The sequence below is a fragment of the Leuciscus leuciscus genome (genome assembly GCF_965113295.1).
Source record: "Leuciscus leuciscus genome assembly, chromosome: 4".
Lineage (NCBI taxonomy): Eukaryota > Metazoa > Chordata > Actinopteri > Cypriniformes > Leuciscidae > Leuciscus > Leuciscus leuciscus.
The window spans coordinates 22,108,302-22,127,179 of NC_138728.1; the positions used below are offsets into that span (position 1 = coordinate 22,108,302).

General features: G+C 38.3%; 1 protein-coding gene across 3 annotated transcripts in view; it reads left to right on the top strand.

The window, feature by feature from the left end:
- Positions 1-18,878, top strand: part of tbc1d22a (TBC1 domain family, member 22a) — a 164,145-nt gene that overhangs the window by 12,975 nt on the left and 132,292 nt on the right. The window lies entirely within an intron of this gene.

Sequence of the window (18,878 nt, forward strand, 5' to 3'; positions counted from 1 at the left end):
AGCGCGTCGCTTCAGTTATGAGCGCGCTTGCCGCGCGCCTACATTTGAAATGACGAACTTGAGCGCGCAAAAGACACGACATGTGAACGGCCCCTTGATGAGCTCGCTTCGACATTTTTTTCCTTACGCGGAACGTAAGGATGTAGTTACTAGGCAACATGTTTAATGCCATTTGGCCACGGTTTAGGTAGACCTATTTTTTACAGTCTATGGTAGAGACCTTTCTACGTTTGTTGTTTTAAACTGAAAAAATGAGAAGGAAGTTTTTTTTAAAAAACGTTTATTTAATATGTCAACAAAATATATGCAAATTCTGTCCGTTTTCATGTGAAATTCCGTGATTCCGTCCCCGTTTTCCGCATCACGGAAATCATAGGGCCCTATAAATATAGGCTACAATCTGTGTGTTTACATTCTAGCTGTTTTAAAAATGGCGGGTGCTGGTGTTCCGCGTGCGTTCGGGCAATCAGCGTACACTAACGTCACGAGTAGTTCCTATATTGCTGGTTTAAGGCCAATTTATACTTCTGCGTCGGGTGCGCGTAGAAGGTACGGCGTAGCATACGCATTGACGTGTACCATACGTTGTACCCTTCGCCGTACCCTGACGCGCACCTCCTCAAAAATGTAACTACGCGTCGCGGCGACTCGGACCGCAAGATCTGTGATTGGTCGGCTGGATAGCATCGCGTTTCCTCCTACGCATTTCCGGAATGATCTTCTGCACTCTGCACCGCCCGCCCGCCATTTTTAAATTCCGAAGATCAGTGAAGAGCCATGGAAATAGACCAAGTGACCGAGAGATTGCTTGAAGAAGTGCGGAAATACAGCCATCTGTATGACTCCTTCAGTCGCCATTGCTCGTAGAAACCTAAACTCAAAACAGCCGCGAGGAATGTAAACACAGTGGAACATTAAAACCCACCCGCGCCAACTAGCGTTTCGGCGGTGTAACTGCAGAGCAACACAGACATTCGCAGAAGTATAAATGCTCACGACGGCGTCGCCTACGTGCGTAGCCTACGACGTACACTACGGCGTACACTCGACGCAGAAGTATAAATTGGCCTTTAGACCCTACTCTGAAGTAGGACCTAAATTAGTTCCTCCAAATGGAGTTCCTAGAACTAAAATCGTTCCTAGTTCCTGCGGTGCGAACGCGCCAAAATCCGGGTACTTTAGCCAATAGTTCTAGGAACTGTGAAAAGGTTCCTCCGGTCGGAAAGCAGCTATAGTCTAGTTGACGTTTAGATGAATATGCAAATATGTGCTGTGCTCTTTCCTCTTAATAACAAAATAAGCACACAACAAAAATGCCAGCGGTGAGAATTAAAGCAGCATTTTAAGAAACATCTGATCATAGCGATGTGGATATGTTTGCATCAGCTCTGCAATTCACCGGCATCATGTTCTCAGATGCGATAATTCAAATTTCACTTTTATGATAGCTTAATTTAAAGTATATTTAAAATTATAGACTATATAAATCTGTCTATGTGAGACTATAGTTTTAAGTAATGCCATTTATTTGCTTGACACATTGCAGTACAGAATAGCTTTTTCATCATTATCCTGAACATTTTATAAACATTCATGTAATTTGTTGGCCAAGCATTCTTGTTTTCTTGGATTATGTTTTGGTGCAAATGCAAATGCAAATTGTATCATTATTTACTAACCCTCATGTTGTTCCAAACTCATACACCTTAAACTGTTTTCGTTTTACTGTTTGCCACACAAAGCTATCACATTTCTTGGAATATAGTGCATTAGTTTTATAGACCACTTTAATCTTTTTTTTTTTTTTTTTTTTTTTTCATCCTTTGTGGATAGATATGGTTGCTTGTGAACTGTATTGAATTATAAATAACATTATTCAGAACCCGCATACATGTTTGGAATGACATGCGCGCATGTAAATAATTACAAAATGTTTAAATATTTATCAAAAGATAAGCTAGTGAATTGTGCACAATAATTCCGAAACACATTAAGGAAGTAAATAGTGAAGTAGTTGCTTTCACTTTAATGTCTCCCTGAAGTCAATAATTTTATCCCTTAAAACTCATCTTTGATCACCAAAATGACATAGCCTATTTAAATGTTTTTTCCTTGAAAACAAATTTCTTCATGCCTTAAAATAGCTTGAATGTAACTCTAAACCCTTGCCTCATTTAGTATACGTGGTTCTATGAATATGCAAATTAGCCTCGCCTCCACTCACTCACATCAGCTCAGAGGTCCACTCGTTGACGATCACACATTGATCTGATTGGTTACAAGGTAGTTTGTGACATCAGAAACACAAGCGATTTCAAACCCCGTTTTTGAGACTGTCTTTGGTTCACTGCAGTTTTAAGGAGAAAATACTCAGCAATTAAAAGGGATGGGAATTGATAAGATTTGATCAATATTAACTAGCCACTAACGATTCTGTTTATCTATCCGATTCTTTCGTCGATTCTTACCCTTTCCAAGCACTATAAAGGAAAAAAGAGACAGTTGTGAGTTCACGGTCTGTATATGGCTGGGACTCGGAGCAGGAGCATCGATAAGAGGACTCGTTAACGTTGAGGGCATACAATATCGATGGTTCATAAAACTTAGAACCGGTTCTCGAGTGGAACCGGTTCTCAATTCCAATCTCTAGCAGTTACTGAGTACTTACTGTTGACTTATGAATTTGCACATGGGTTGTCTTAAAGCATATTAAAAACACCACATGGACATATAAACAACATTAAAAGCTGGATTTTCACAACAGGGGGGCTTTAACAGTTTGTAATCTCAACCGTCTTTGCATATTTCTCATATCATCGCTCAGCAACATCCCTGGGGTTTAAGCATTGCAGATATATGAAGTCAGGACGGTGTCGATGTTGACAGGCCTCTGGACGTTGGCGTGCCAGTTCTGGTTTCATTTGACTGGCTCTCAGGGCGTCCCTGAATCAGTTTGGCTGCTGTTGCCGTTATTAGACATCTGAAATTATGAGTCAGACATGTGGCAGCAGAATGAAATATGAATGAAATCTATAATTAAGCTGGGGTCTCCAACATCATAATGAATTCCCATCCATCCATCCAAAGCACTGATGACTGCCCTCTATTGGCAGTGACTCATAATAACTCAAAGACCCCGAGAAATAGCGCTAAGCCTCCTGTTGATATATTTCTTATTATAACATAAGGTTTAGGTGAAACTTAAAAAAAAAAAAAGGCTTATTTTATTGAAACGGCGAAATAGGTATTACATAGGCTATACCATTACCATCAACCATGACATTTGAAAAATCAACAGTATTCAGCAACTTGGATACTCCTGAATGAATTGAAAGTGTGATCTATGGCAGTGGTTTTCACATGCAAAACAGTTTGTTTGGTTTTTGGTGCGCACCAGGGTTCGGATGGCAGCGTTCACACTTAATCAAATGAGCCACACTAACAGAGCAATCACACCAGAGTTCGTTTTAATCCAACCAAACCTGACAAGCGTGAACACACCCTGAAACACTGCATCTTGAACTACACGTGTCTAAATGATGCGCTTAACTCTGAAACCACAAATATTGACTTCATTAAATCACAGTCACAGTCGCACTAAGCCATATCGATATATTGGACAGCCTTGCATTTTGAACTAAATAATAATAATACTTTTTTTAAAGCTACACTGTGTAGGATTTACTCCCATCTAGCGGTGAAATTGTATATGACTACCAACTGAATATTACTTTCTAGCTCCTCCCATTCCGAAGGCGTTTTAACTCCTACGGTGGCCGTATTATTTCAAATCTGCCGGCAAACGTGAGCAAATCTCCCTCTCGCATTCGTCACGGTGCCACTGAGTGTTAAAACGCAAAAGGCGAAGCTTTAGCCTGGGAAAACCCAGACAACTTCCGGCAAATTTAGATTTGCTCTGCAAGTAGTCTGGCAAAATGAACACTAGTCATTCAAGCCCATTTCTAATCCGTCGAAATCGCGGCACCAATCAGAAACGTTGAGGCGGGCTTTACACAATGACGATCGCTCTGATTGGTTTTAGGTCTATCCAATTGCGCCAAGAGGCATTTGAGTGATGTCCGTCACGCCCCTTTGGAAATGAGTTATTAATGAAGCTTTGCCAGACCATAACTCAGTTACTACTGAGAATGGTCTGGTTTTAACCAGGCTAGCGAAGCTTGTATGTTCCTCTTTGTCTAATGTATTTTCAAGATGGATGCGCAACATGGCTTCCGCCATTCGAGCGACTCGCTCGTATGTATTCTAAATGGCAGATTATACACTTACGAGAATACTTAATTAGTTGGTTGAAGTGATTACACATTAATGAGAACTTATAATTTTGAAATAACGTGTTTTTTGCTAAAAATCAACTTAAAATATTACACAGTGTAGCTTTAAATAAAAATAATTTTCTGTCAACACTTTTATTGTTTTTTCACAGTAAACTAATATATTTAATTGTTTAATTCTATAGGCCCATTCACACCAATAACTATAACTATAAAGTTAACTATATTAGCGTCCACACCAGCGGATTATATCGTTCTGTTTATTCTATGCGCGTTCTTGTCTGCTGCTTTAAATGCTCGAGCTCATTACAGCAGGATAGATTCTGATTGGCTGTCAATGTTTTTATCGTTCATCAGCTGGATAAAACCGTTCTGAAAGTGATTCCAACGATATTGTTTCTCTGTGCCGTTATTGTTATAGCTGTGGTTTGAACTTTGCTATTCTTTAATTTTGAGAGCGTTTTTTAGAACTTTATCTTTATCATTATGGTTATTGTTTTTGGTGTGGACGGGCCTGAAGGCTCAGAAAGGAGGAGGAAATTAGTCATTTAAAATACATAACGATCTTGGTGTGACAACTTTTAATGGGGCTCCAGCCAACTTTGTATTCACTCTCTGCTACGTACGTTTAAGTACGCACATAAAGTAAGTAAAGGTTATGTAAGGTTATGAAAAGAAAACTTAAGAAGGCACAGTTCATTTCTGTCTACAAAATAAATGTCAAGCATTGAAGTGTGAGCCTTTTAGATCTCAATTTTTGTAAGATCTTAAGAAACGTTTTAGTCTAACATGTCCAAACTTTTAATGTGTCGTGTATCGGAGCATTGTACCAAAGCGTCTTTGAAAATAGATAGAACAGTAGGTAGACATTTAATTTGTCATATCTAACGCACAGTAATGAGCAAAACGTAATTTTTTCCCCCCTTTACAAGCTCTTGTTTCTGAAGTGTTTGGTGCCGTCTTTGTCTCCAAATTAACGAGTACCTGAAAGATGTGTTTTTAAGAGGGATGCCATCAGATGGTCAGCTTTAGAGAGAGAGAGAGAGAGAGAGAGAGAGAGAGAGAGAGAGAGAGAGAGAGAGAGAGAGAATAACAGGAAGCAATTACTCGCTGATGCTGTCCACTGTTGCCATGGCAATGCATCACCTCTATTGAACCGTTTGACTACCTCTTCTCTCTGTGTGTCTCAGATGGGGGAGCTGTGGTGCTCTCGTGGTCTTAACACAGTCGGTTCTTCTGTGGGCGCTCAACCTCAATATTATAAATGCAGTCAGAATCAAATTAACTTAGTTTAGTGGCATCTTTGGCACAGAAATTCTGTAAGGAATTCAAGGATATTATGTTGAGAATCTGCCATTGAGCCATTGCAAGCATTCCTGTGGACATTTCATGTGCTGTGAATTAATCTAAAAACATGAAAAAGTAGAGAGAATATGCATGTGCATTTGAATAGCGGTTTATGTAGAGTAATGAAGTATAATTCCTCTCGCTTTTCTAGCTATCAAGCTTAACATTGACAAAAACGCATAAACTTAATGTTTTAACTTGCCGCATCGCGATTCAATTGACGTCTGTTCCTCACACAGTCACATGGGTTTAGAATATTGGAGTATATTGCAAGAGGTTAGCACTTTTTTTGACACATTTTATTTTAACATTTGAGTTTTAATAGATTATTCTCTCGTGTTTGTATTTTTGTTATCCCTTTATTGTATAATCAGCACAAATTCTGGGATTAATCTGTAGATACTGCTATCCTCCAATTTGTAAGATATTCATAGTTTAGCCAATTATCTTTATCACCTTTAATCTGAAGTAATCTAACAACGCTGATTATTTTCCACATCCTCATTTGGTTTTAATGGAGTCCTGTTATGCTGTTTTACATTTTCAACTTTGTGTAATGTTGCTGTTTAAGAATGAAAAATGTATGCAAAGTTATAAAGTACAAAGTCCACTCCAAAGGGGCTTTGGGTTCACAAGAACTGGGAACGATTTCTGGGAACACTTCCGCGTTTTAGGAACGCTTTTTGGGGGAACTAAAGCTCCCAAAATTACCCGGAACAATTTGTCCCAGGAACTTTTTTTTCCCTCAGAGCTGTTGCTGTCTGCGTTTCCACTGCGGTCTAAAGTATCGTGAAGATTAGGCAAATTACTCCGGTGACATAGGACTGCGCGCTACTTTCCAGTTCCCGCTGGATTTCATCCTCTGAATTTAAGCTTAATAAAGCCTGAACCTCGTCGTCGGTCCGCAAGTCGTATTTTTTTAAACTCCATTGTTGATTAGAATAGCAAACAAATCTTACTGCAAGCACTGCAACAGATTTAAAAAAATGGTGGTTGAAATAAGTGTCTCCAACTAATCAAAATGCGGAATGAACTCAACCAATCAGCATGTTCAGCGCCCCAAGTCCCACCCCCGGAAGTTCCTGAACTTTGAAAAAGTACTATCTAGCAAGCAGGGACTTTCTGAGGGGGAAATTTTTACCCGGAACTTCATTAAGACCCTGGTTCTTGCGGTGGAAACCCAGAGTACCACCCCAAAGTCCCTAGTTCCTGGGGAAAGTTCCTGCGTTGGAAACACGGGTTAGACCAGGGGTGGGCAAACTTTTTGGCTCAAGGGCCACACTGGGTTTTAAAATTTGACAGAGGGCCGGCCCAGAAGCAGATTATGAAACACAATCTCATGAAAGTGCCTATCTATACCACAAATTTTATTTCTCGTGCCATTTATACGCCAAGAATGTTTTTTGCGTGCATATGCTACGCACTGTAAACCCCTTGGTTAGGATTAGGGGTGCGGAGTGCGTGCCTATTACACGCCATAAAGTGCGTATCATATGCACGCGAAAACTGCGTATCATAAGTAGGCTACTACAAATACGTGGTATTCGCACTTTCATGAGATCGGGCTGAGCAAACACATTTATGTTGTGTGTCTGCGCGAAATTCAACAACTGAGAGACGACATTCTGACAATAAATTTTTATGCTAGATATCCCCATTTAGCATGTTATGTTTTGAGGTTAATTTTTTATTAGTAGATGTTAGATAATTATAGCCTATACTTTTTTAAAATATTGTTTATCCTTATTATTATTTAATGGGCCTAACAGTAAATTAGAAACAAAACACCTGCAAGTGTACACTTAGAAGAGTAAAAATGACAGAAATTAATTCAACTTTATTAAAACTGCATATGGCAATCAATTTGCACTTCCAAAAGTCATACATTTGTGGAAAAAACGAAATAAACGAATATACAAATTTATTTTTAAGTATACTAAAATAAAACATAAAAAGCAAAGGCAGATCAGAACCTTTCATGAACAAAACCGGGTTCTGTACATGGCAGACAGGGGAGCGCGGTCTAAAGCCGGGCGATAAAGGTCGGTAAACGGAATCAGTCAGGATACATCCACAAATCCAGAGGAGCAAAGAAACTAAATAGCAGACAAATCAAAGGAAAAACTAAACGGGTGTGCAAGCGGTTACCAAAAAAAAAATTCTCTGTGAGTTTCCTAAAAAGGAAAAAACATTAACGTGCAACAAGTCTATACGCTTAAGTCGCTGTCTGTTTGGTTTCCATGGTGACGCGTCATTGCTTGTTACGTGACACACCGCACCCACAACAGCGCTGAATGAATGATGATCTGCTTTTATGTCATTTTTCCTTTTTTACATTTGTTAGCTATGGCATGAAATATCTGATATTCCGATTGTCAAATATATGCAACGCAATATATATATATAACACAAAGTATTGCAAGAAAAAGGCTAAATGAATGCGATCTTAAGACAATTTTTTAAATACTCGACGGGCCGGATTAAACAGCCTAACTGTATGTGGCCCGCGGGCCGTAGTTTGCCCACCCCTGGGTTAGACCCTAGAGTAGGGTCTAACCCAGAACAATAGGAACTACCAGGGATGTAAGTGTATAGCCGCTTTCCGACCAAGTAGTTACAGGAACTTAGTTATAGGAACTGTCCACTTCTAAACAGTTCTATGAACTACTCTCCCCCAAACTCGGTTTTGCTGTTTGCGTTCGCACTGGCCAAGTGGCCATAGGAACTGGTAGGAGGGGTAAGGGAGTGACGCAAGCACGGCGACTTTTTTGACGGAGCGACGGACCTTTATTTTGATGGCGCTGAGAACGCCAGGGCAAACAATGCTCGCATTCTCTGTGTTCATTAGTTAGCGATCTGTCTAACAGTACTGTTTAACATGTTATTAGATAGAATTGTTATAGAAAGTACACAGTATATGAAAAAATAAGTTATTAGCCTATGCCGTATGGTTGATGTCCAGTGTTGCTAGCTGAGCAGAAATACATAATCATGTTTGACTTGGTCCCCTTAAAGTTGCGTTGGATTTTCTCTTCAGCATAAAGGTTTAGAGGCCCATCTATCACTGTTTTCCATGTTTGTATCTAGTTTCTGGAGTAAATATATAGGCTATAATCTGTGTGTTTACATATAGCTGTTTTAAAAATGGCAGGTGCTGGTGTTTTGCGTGCGTTCGGTCATCAGCATACACTAACGTCACGGGTAGTTCCTATAGTGCTCGTTTAGACCCTACTCTGAAGTAGGAGTTAAATTAGTTCCTCCAAATGGAGTTCCTAGAACTAAAGTCGTTCCTAGTCGGCGTGTTCGCACTGCAGGAACATACGGGTACTTTAGCCAATAGTTCTAGGAACTGTGAAAAGGTTCCTGCGGTCGGAAAGCGGCTTATGTTGATTGGCTGAAACCATCCGAAACACTGGCACCAACCATTTTTAAGTTTATAGGCAGCCTATATATTTAAAAGCAATAAATGAACCGACACTAAAGTGTGCTCTGGCTCTGGCCAAGCCGCTCTCAGCACTGTCAAAATAAAAGTTCCACACAGCAACCAGAGCGGCAGGGTGTAGGTGACGGCTTACGTCACTTCACAGTTCTAACTGTTTAAAAATGGTCAGGAAAATGGTCCTGAGGGAACATTTACTTCTTGGGGGATTGCCCCTGCTTGCTAGTTCCTATAACTACCTGGTGCGAAAGCCCCTTAAAAGGAGTTCTTCTCTATATAAGTAAGCACTGTTCTGAACTCCCTGAAACGTCTCGATTGTAGTCTTGAGTTTTCTGTAGACTTTACAGAGTGCTGCACTCTTGCATTGTCAGTACAAGATCTCAACCAAAAAATCATGCACCTCTTGATGTAAATAACATCACAACATTTATCCCATCAAGAGGTGCATGCATGTTTTTGTCAAGATCTTGTATTGGCAATGCAAGAGTCAAGCACTCTGTAAAGTCTCCTTCAGCACATCCCAGCATGGTCCCAAGTAAAGCAAATCACAAATTAAATGAAAATAAAATTAATTTAAAAAAGCTCCTGAGATTGGTGATTGACATTTTCTTGGAGGACAATACTTTAATTTTAATGGATATAAATGATCTATTTGTGGATAGTGCTAAAATGCAACCATTTTCTTAGTGCTTTATTGCAGTGTCAACGTTTTGCAGCCCGTGTTCACTTTCATGCCTTTTTTTATTTGTAATTATGACTCCGTGGCAGTATCTTTTCATCATAGAGACTTTTGAGAAATCGAGAATATTGCTCACAGATATTGCTCACATCATGTTCTCTGTTTAAGCAGTCTACAGCTGAACAAGGTCACCTGGATCTGATCTACAGTCATGAAGTACTCCTGACAGTTGTTCAGATAACCTTGGTGAGCACTCAAATCTTAACAGGCAGCACTCGAGACATAATTAACTGTGGTAAACCAAGCCCCAGAAGTGAAGGAAGCACCAGTTTGTAGATTCTGTGACTTACTTATTCATCTCAATGCATTTCAAGTTAGTATTTGGTCTCCCATATTTAATTTCAAGAACGGCAGTTTCTCTCAGGCAACCCCCCCCCCCCCCATACATATGCTGTCATAAATTATTGATCAAATAATTTTTTTCCAGTGTAGACATTTTTTTTTGGGTGGCAGTGAATATATTGAGTTCCAGTCAAAGATTTCTTGATTGAACAGCTTATTTGAAGGATTTAGTTGACAAAAATCTCAAGCTTTTTCTTTATCGTAATTAAACACAAATACATATTAGTTATATTGCATTATTGAGATTTGCGTTTAACATTGTTTTATTTGAACAGCCATGCAACCTATTTTTTAAAATAATTTGTTAGAATATCTTACGTCCAACTTTAGTTCTTTCAGAGATATCTGAACTTGTGAATCAGATGCACTGGCCTGAAATCTGCACCGAAGGCAAAGTTTGCACTTTTTTACAAACTTTATTTCTGTCCAGAAATGTGTCACCTGGCTTTGGCTGTACCTGGCTCATGACGCAATTCATATGAAAGAGAAAGAAAATTCATAATGCAATCAATGAAATACAACGGTGCAGTTATTCTAAGACCCCAGAGGAAGAATCTACTGTACGCTCTCCCCAGACACCTGAACTACATATCATCCTCAGCAGCCTGCGTTAATACAGTGAAGTATCTCTTTACCAGAGCTGCATTACTTTATGGCTCTGCCACGTGCTGCAGTGTCCTTTATATGACTTATCACTGCCATTCAATCTACCTTACAAGTTTTAGTGTCAAACTAAACTTTTATAGCTCAGAATAAAGACAGTTCATGTTTATGAGAGGACCATTCTTTCAGGACTATAGGTGATAACGCATTCCAATGAGTTAATATCAAAGTCCCTTTAAGACAAGTCATTTCACTCGGCGGCCATCTTTGAAATGCCTCTCAAGTGTTGCTCCTGTCTTTTTGAATGGGTAAAGATCAAATTCTTCAAGACGCCAGGCTTACGATTACATTTCATATTTGAAATCACCAATGAAATCTGACAACTGTCTCATAATTTTTTTTCAAAACTCTCGAATCATGACAGAAAATGTCATTTTACAGGCTGGATCAAGCTAATGTGCAGGTGCAGTGGAACCGCGCGTCTATTGGCTCTTATTTAAAAGGCGGGACTTATTCCGCATATTGAGCATTTTCCCCATTCAAAACAATATGGGTGACGCGTCTTGTGTAATTCTATAGTCTTTGTTCTTTGTTCATATTTCGTGGCCACAACATATGCTATCGCTAAAAGAATTGGGACACCCCTCCAAATCATTGAATTCAGGTGTTCCAATCACTTCCATGGCTAGAGTTGTATAAAATCAAGAACCTAGTCATGCAGACTGCTTCTGCAAACATTTGTGAAAGAATGGGTCGCTCTCAGGAGCTCAGTGAATTCAAGCGTGGTACCGTGATAGGTTGCCACTGGACTCTAGAGCAGTGGAGACATGTTCTCTGGAGTGACGAATCATGCTTCTCTGTGTGGCAATCTGATGGACGAGTCTGGGTTTGGTGGTTGCCAGGAGAACTTTACTTGCCAAGTGTAAAGTTTGGTGGAGGGGGATTATGGTGTGGGGTTGATTTTCAGGGGTTGGGCTTGGGCCCTTAGTTCCAGTGAAAGGAACTCTTAATGCTTCAGCATACCAAGACATTTTGGACAATTTCATGCTTCCAACTTTGTGGGAACAGTTTGGGGATGGCCCCTTCCTGATCCTACATGACTGCACACCAATGCACAAAGCAAGGTCCATAAAGACATGGATGAGCGAGTTTGGTGTGGAGGATCTTGACTGGCCTGAACAGAGTCCTGACCTCAACCCGATAGAACACCTTTGGGATGAATTAGAGCGGAGACTGCGAGCCAGGCCTTCTCGTCCAACATCGGTGCCTGACCTCACAAATGCGCTTCTAGAAGAAGGGTAAAAAATTCCCATAAACACACTCCTAAACCTTGTGGAAAGCCTTCCCAGAAGAGTGGAAGCTGTTATAGCTGCAAAGGGTGGGCCAATTCCACATTAAACCCAATACGGATTAAGAATAGGATGCCATTAAAGTTTATGTGCATGTAAAGCAAACGTCCCAAAACTTTTGGCAATATGTGTAACTAAGTGAACTGAATATATTCTGTTTTGGTCACAGTAATGAATAATTTGAATGCAATGTAAGTTGCTTTGGGTAAAAGTATCTGCCAAATGAATTAATGAGAATGACGCTATTCAAATATCTTGTATGCTTATATTGTGAGTCGTGACACACGGAGCTTCTTCTACTGCCACTGTCCTGAGGGAACCTAATAGCCAAATATGAATACTGGGTTCTGTTTCTTTTTCACTCCTGATGATTAGCACTCCAGTGGGTTTGACTGAGGACCCTCGTGTCCCCTGGCGAATGGAGCGTGTCGTTCATTTTTCTCTCTGTCTGTCTCTATTGCTATTTCCTTTGCTGTCTCTTAAATAAACTCTCAGATGAACCATTGAAGTCCTGAATGAAGTGGCATTATATGTTTTCTTTTTAGTAGTTGTAGTGCTTCTTTGAGGGATTATAGAGTACATTCTGCCTGTGCCAGTCTATTCAGAGTTCTTGTGTTTGATTCAGTCTGCGTCAGTGTTTGAAGCACTCAATAGACCACTATACGGCTGTTGTGCAGAGCCAACACGATGTACAGACCTGGGAAGGCATTCTAATCTATAATGTGGTCTGGAGACATAGTGTTCTTTATAAAGAACATATAATGGACTGTGGTCGCGTAATAATCATGCACTCGTACTGGAGAACTGCAGTATGAACATTTTAAAGGAATTCATACATATTCTGTCATCATTTTGCTCAGTCATGTTGCTCCAATCCTTTTTCAGTTGTTGAACGTCAGAGGAAATGCTTTGAAATACACATAAGTCATGTGCACTATTTTGATGATACTTTCATGATGCATTAACTTTCATTGTACGAACAAGAGCAGCTTGCATATTTAGCAAAACATCTTTTAGTCATATGGGCATGAGGGTGAGTTTTTTATTTTTATTTAATGACTTATGCATACATGTATTTATTTATGCTCTTATTTTACTTATTTATTTGTGTTTTTTCTGTAAGGGTTGTTTGTGGAGGGATTGCCAACCATGGTTTAAAAAAGATAATAGATTTGTGGAAATGGCATGTATTCTTGAAAATGAGCTGTGACACTCTATTGAAACGCTCAGTTATTTTTTTGTGAAATATGCTTGTTTATTTGCTCTCACCCACCTCATTTTCAGTATGAATATCTCATTATGTATGAGATGGAGAAGTTTAGCTCATTGATGTCGAATATGATTACAATATGAACTTTGCGTGTTGTGTTGGCAAAATTTAAACTGCAATAACAAGAGGAAAGCCATCTGTCAAGAAATCCGAAAGACTCAAAATAATCATTTAGTTTTTTCAGAATATATCTTTATTGCTTCCTTGGCTTTTTTTTTGGTAGAGTTAACAAAGAAAGATGTGTTGTGGAAACAGCATTGGCACAGAAATAAAACAACCCTCACACAAATTAAATAAAGAAAATGAAACGACTGCCTTCGAGTGGTTTGGCATGGATACTACTGTCCGCAAATGCAAACAGATACACACAACCTGCATACAAAATGGGGATTACATACAGTTCTTATGAAAACATCACGGTTATATTTCACACAAAAAATAACGTTTTTTTTTGCTGTATTTCCGTGTTATGTTGTGACTGTTATGAAGCATTTATTCTATTCAGACATTAGCAACAATAATAGTAACAATAATAATATATTTTTTGTTGTTGTTGCTAATTTTAGAAACCATGGCACATGAACACTTTATATATAATATAATATAATATAATATAATATAACATGGTATAATGTAATATATAATGTAATATAATATATAATGTAATGTATAATTAATATATATATATATATATATATATATATATATATATATATAATGTATAATATAACGATAAAATATAACATGGTATAATGTAATATAAATTAATATAATGTAATACAAATTAATATAATATAAATTCATATAAGTTTCTTTTCTTTTTTTTCAGATTGTGGTATTTAGTGAGTTTTTAGGATTACATTAAGAATTTTGTTGAAAATGTGCTTGCTTGATTAATGCAAATTCATTGTTATTTAAGCAACAGATTTGATCATGCTCTTTTTTTTTTTGATTCCGGGGTTAAATACGGCCCTGGCATATTTTATACGGGTTTCGTGAGACTCATTTAGCTGGCAGCCATAGACGACTTTTCAGGAGCAACTGTCCGGACGATCACAACCTCTTTTGAGGTCACCGTCTCCAGAGGGACAAAGACAGCAACAATGAGCTGATGAAATAGTGAACGTCTAATTCCTCTCCCTTCCTTTCTCCCCCCACCCCGTTGTGAGATTAATGCCACGTGGAGGAAATATAACAGATAGTTTAATTAAGTGCCAGGGCACAAGATTCATCGACTAATTTCTGCAGCTGACAGCGCAAATGAGGGTTCAAAGGTGCGAGCCGAGGAGACACCCTTGAGTGGCTCTGTGTTTAATGAATTGAGCGCTTTCCCGATAAAGTTCCCGCGTAAAGCAGCACGCACATTAAAGCTAGCCTTCAATGTGTCAGGACAACCTACCATCCTCATATACTACACCAGCATACCTGCCTGGAGAGAACACACACTCATACCTCCGTCCTTACGCTTTAGCTTCACAGGTATTTGCACAAATGCATTCATTAGACTGGAAATGGTGTCTTTTATAATGATGTATAGTTTAATGAAGACTTTGGAATGACCTGGATTACTGCATGACTGACCCCTGTAAGACTGGAGAAACTGGAAGAGAAACTGAAAGAACTGGAAGAGAGGGCTACTCTCTGAGAAAACAAAGGACATTAACATTTGAACTCTCTTGCTATGTTACCATCCCCATTCAAGACACTATCACACTTGAGTTGATCACCTTCCAATGTACACATCATTCCCTTCACCCTTCCCTACCTGAATTCACCCATAAATCTATATGGTTTAATATGAACAATTAGCATATACAGTATTATACATGTCTGGTGTCATTTGAAATGTCTCAGTGCGACTGGTACAAAGGTCTCATTCCCACAGAAGTAAACCAAAAAGGTAATAAGGTGTGGAGAGTTTAGAGATATCTTGTTAACTGCTGTGGGGGTGTCCCCATGTAAATCAACCTCTGTCCCCAGTAAGTCTGGGACGGTGATTAATGCAAATTCCCATTGTGAACTCCTCTTTACATTTGAAAAGAGGTTTCTGCCTTGGTCTGAGTATTTAAGGAGATGCTGAAGAGGGTTCAGTGCGATTTGTTGTTCAAATCAGGCTGTGATGCGGAGTGTATGCAGGACTCTCAGCATCATGTATTTTTTTAATGTCAGGTTCGCATCTTTTCTCTTTATTCCAGAGCATTTGATGTTTCGTATTTATTATCTTTGAACTGATTATGAAATTGGCATGATACATTTACCTGACATAATAAATTGTTACATTTGATTTTATTCTGACTGACTATCCCAAGTAGATTAAACGGATTTGTTGTTAACGCAAGTCTGCGTCAGATTAGTGACGACTAATATTTGGTACTAATTCAAGTGTACTTGGTTTGCAAAGACAAGAAGTGAATTTCCATTTAGGACAGCAACAATGCTGCTTGACCTATCTAAATTTGGGTGTGTCTTAACTCTGTTTTAATTTAATGTTACTTTAGATAAGTGTATGTGGGAAACCATGGCATGGCCAATCCAAAGCTATTATAAGAGAAGTAAAGTTGCTCAGCTTATATCTGTAATAGTGGCCATACCTCTGCCTGAAGTAAACGTGACTTTAAATTCAAGTGTATGCAAAACCATGGGGGCTATACCAAAGTGTCTTTGATTGTGTAAATGTGTATGTGACCATCTCAGTTATAGCCAATTACCTCTGTTTAGTGACCAAAACTGACGAGCTTGTGATCGTGAGATCCACGTTAAACAGAAGGCGTGAGGACCTCAGAGCGACATAGCTTTCTAATACGAACAGGTAAAATATAAGTAAAGAGTTAAAAGGAATTATGAAACATTCTCTCACATTTAATGATGTTCGGATATCATTAAAACCTTTTTCATTTATGGAGTAGGTTTGGAGATGAAATAACGAGATAATACATATGAGAAAATGTATTTCATTTAATCTTGTTGTGTTGTGTAAAAGGAGAGACAGTAATGTGCAGAGACCTTCACCCGTTCTATTGGATACCGCCATTGGATAAAATCAGTTTCAGGGTTAATTCACACAAAAAACATAATTTGCTCACCTTCATGTTTTTCCAAGCCTGTAAGACTTCTTTTGAAGAATGTTCTGGCTGTTCTTTTCCCTGTTTTTCAAAAGTGAATGGAACAAAGAAGTTCCGTCCATCCATCCATCCATCCGTCCGTCCATCCTGTATTTCTTTCCATCCGTACATCCATCCATCCGTTCATCCATCCGTACATCCTTCCATCCATACATCCGTTCTTGCGTCAGTCCATCCATCTTTATTTCTTTCCATTCGTACATCATCCATCCGTTCATCCATCCGTACATCCTTCCATCCATACATCCGTTCTTGCGTCAGTCCATCCATCTTTATTTCTTTCCATTCGTACGGCAGTCCATCCATCAAAATTTACATTGTGATTTCATAATCATGATTTCTATTAATCTGCAGATCCAAAAAAAAAAAAAGAAAAATCTGGGTGGTCTTGCAAAGAATGTAATGCGAATAATAATTTGGGTTAATAATTCACTCAACATTTAATTTCAAATATTGCCATCAATAATAATGAATTGTGTGTAAATAACTAGCCTAGATCACGTCTGTTTTTACAGTCACTCAAATTTGCATGGCAGTCAAAACAACACTATTCATTATTTATACTCTTCAGTCTTCATTTTGCTCTGACAAAGAAACTGCACAAGAAACATCCAGCTCTGATATCAGAAAGCTTTTTTTGTTCTTTTTTTTTTTTATAATATAAAAACGCTTTCCCCAGAAGGCTCTTGTTGTATTCATGGCACATTTGGTCTGTTGTATCAATTTTTAAACCAACCTCTGATTTAAAATTCAGATTTATCTTTGATGTCAAATAAAATGCATGCACATTACACTGCAGCCTGTTGTCAAGGCTCTGAGAAATGACTAATCCACGTTCAACACATTATGATCACAGCCATCAACCCTTGAAATATGCAATACAAATACGAAATGAGAAATATTTGCTATTAAAGTTCTTTTTCACTCTTTTAAGGCTCTGCAGGGACTCTTTGTCCATTTTAAAAGTCCAATTTGCCTCACTGAGATTTATTCACATTAGCACTCTTGGGTTCACATATCCACACTTATGCAGTGCTTATTGAAAGCATGGTGCGCCCATAGAATTCAAATGTCATAGGCTGAATCCTTTTTTGGAGGCTATCCGCACTATTAAATATGTCAGATTATTGTGTCTCAAATCATTAGATGTTGAAAACCATTTATCTGAGATGCCTTGATGACTGACTATTTACTGTTGAGAGCATATCAACAGATGTTTTAATTAAAAACTTGATTGTACTTTTTTCTTCTATGTATAGAGTATGTAGTGTACATTTTCTGTATTCATCCTTCTATTTGTGTTGCAAAAATCACCCATTATTTTGAACAACTTTGTTAATTGGATCGGAAATTTGTACAAAATAAAATTCAATGCAAAATAGCCATGTTTATTTCCAGGATGATAACTGGACGTCACTCGCTGAACTAAGCATGTGCCTCATTCAAGAAGAATGAGCAGAACAACTTTCAGACAAAGTCATTTATAAAAGTATTCCTGTGTAAATTGCCAGTTCAGTATGACAATTTTATGTAATAATGGTTTTACAAAATTTGCAGAGCAATTTTTTATGTTTTATGCATGAGGTGCTGAGAGGTCGATTTGACAATATAGTGTACTGGTGTTTGAAACTGTATTGTTGCATATAGTGTAGAGCTGCACGATTAATTGTTAAAAGATCGCGATCTCGATTCAAACATCCACGCGATCTCATTCCTAAATGACAATGATTCGCCTTTGTCTATTAAACCTTTGACAAAATCACAGCGGGACATTCAAATCTGAGTTTGCGCTGCTGCTGATCCTGCGAGGGTATGGTTGTGTCTGTTACAAATATTCCAATTATCACAGTAGTACTGGGATAAAAAGTTTAAAACTTGTCTACGGCAGTGATTAAAGTAGAGCAAGTCACCTTTTGAAAGTAACTTTACGCTTCAAGTAAAGATTGTATCAATTACATTCTTACACCAGTAGGTGGCGACAAGTGACTTTTCAAAAAATTATTTGTCATTGAATCATTCACATAATGAAACAAGTGGTGTTTGATAAAAAAACAAACAAATTATTTTAACATTTTAAATAGACTGCAAATTAACATTTTGTAAGAGCCTCTAGTAAATTACATGTTATTTTGTTTAGTTGTCTGCTCTATTTGAAACTCAAAAAAATAAAAAATAATATATATATGATTCTCAATTTATCCAAAATCATGCAGGTCTAATATAGTGAGTGTGTTGTTTATTTTTGGAGTAAACTGTAAGTGGTATTACTTTCTGAACAAAGCCCATGCTATGTTTTTCATCAAATATTGCCCTCAGTTCTTTACATTTATGGTTCTCTGTGTGAATGTAGGCAATGTACTGGTGTTATCAAAATC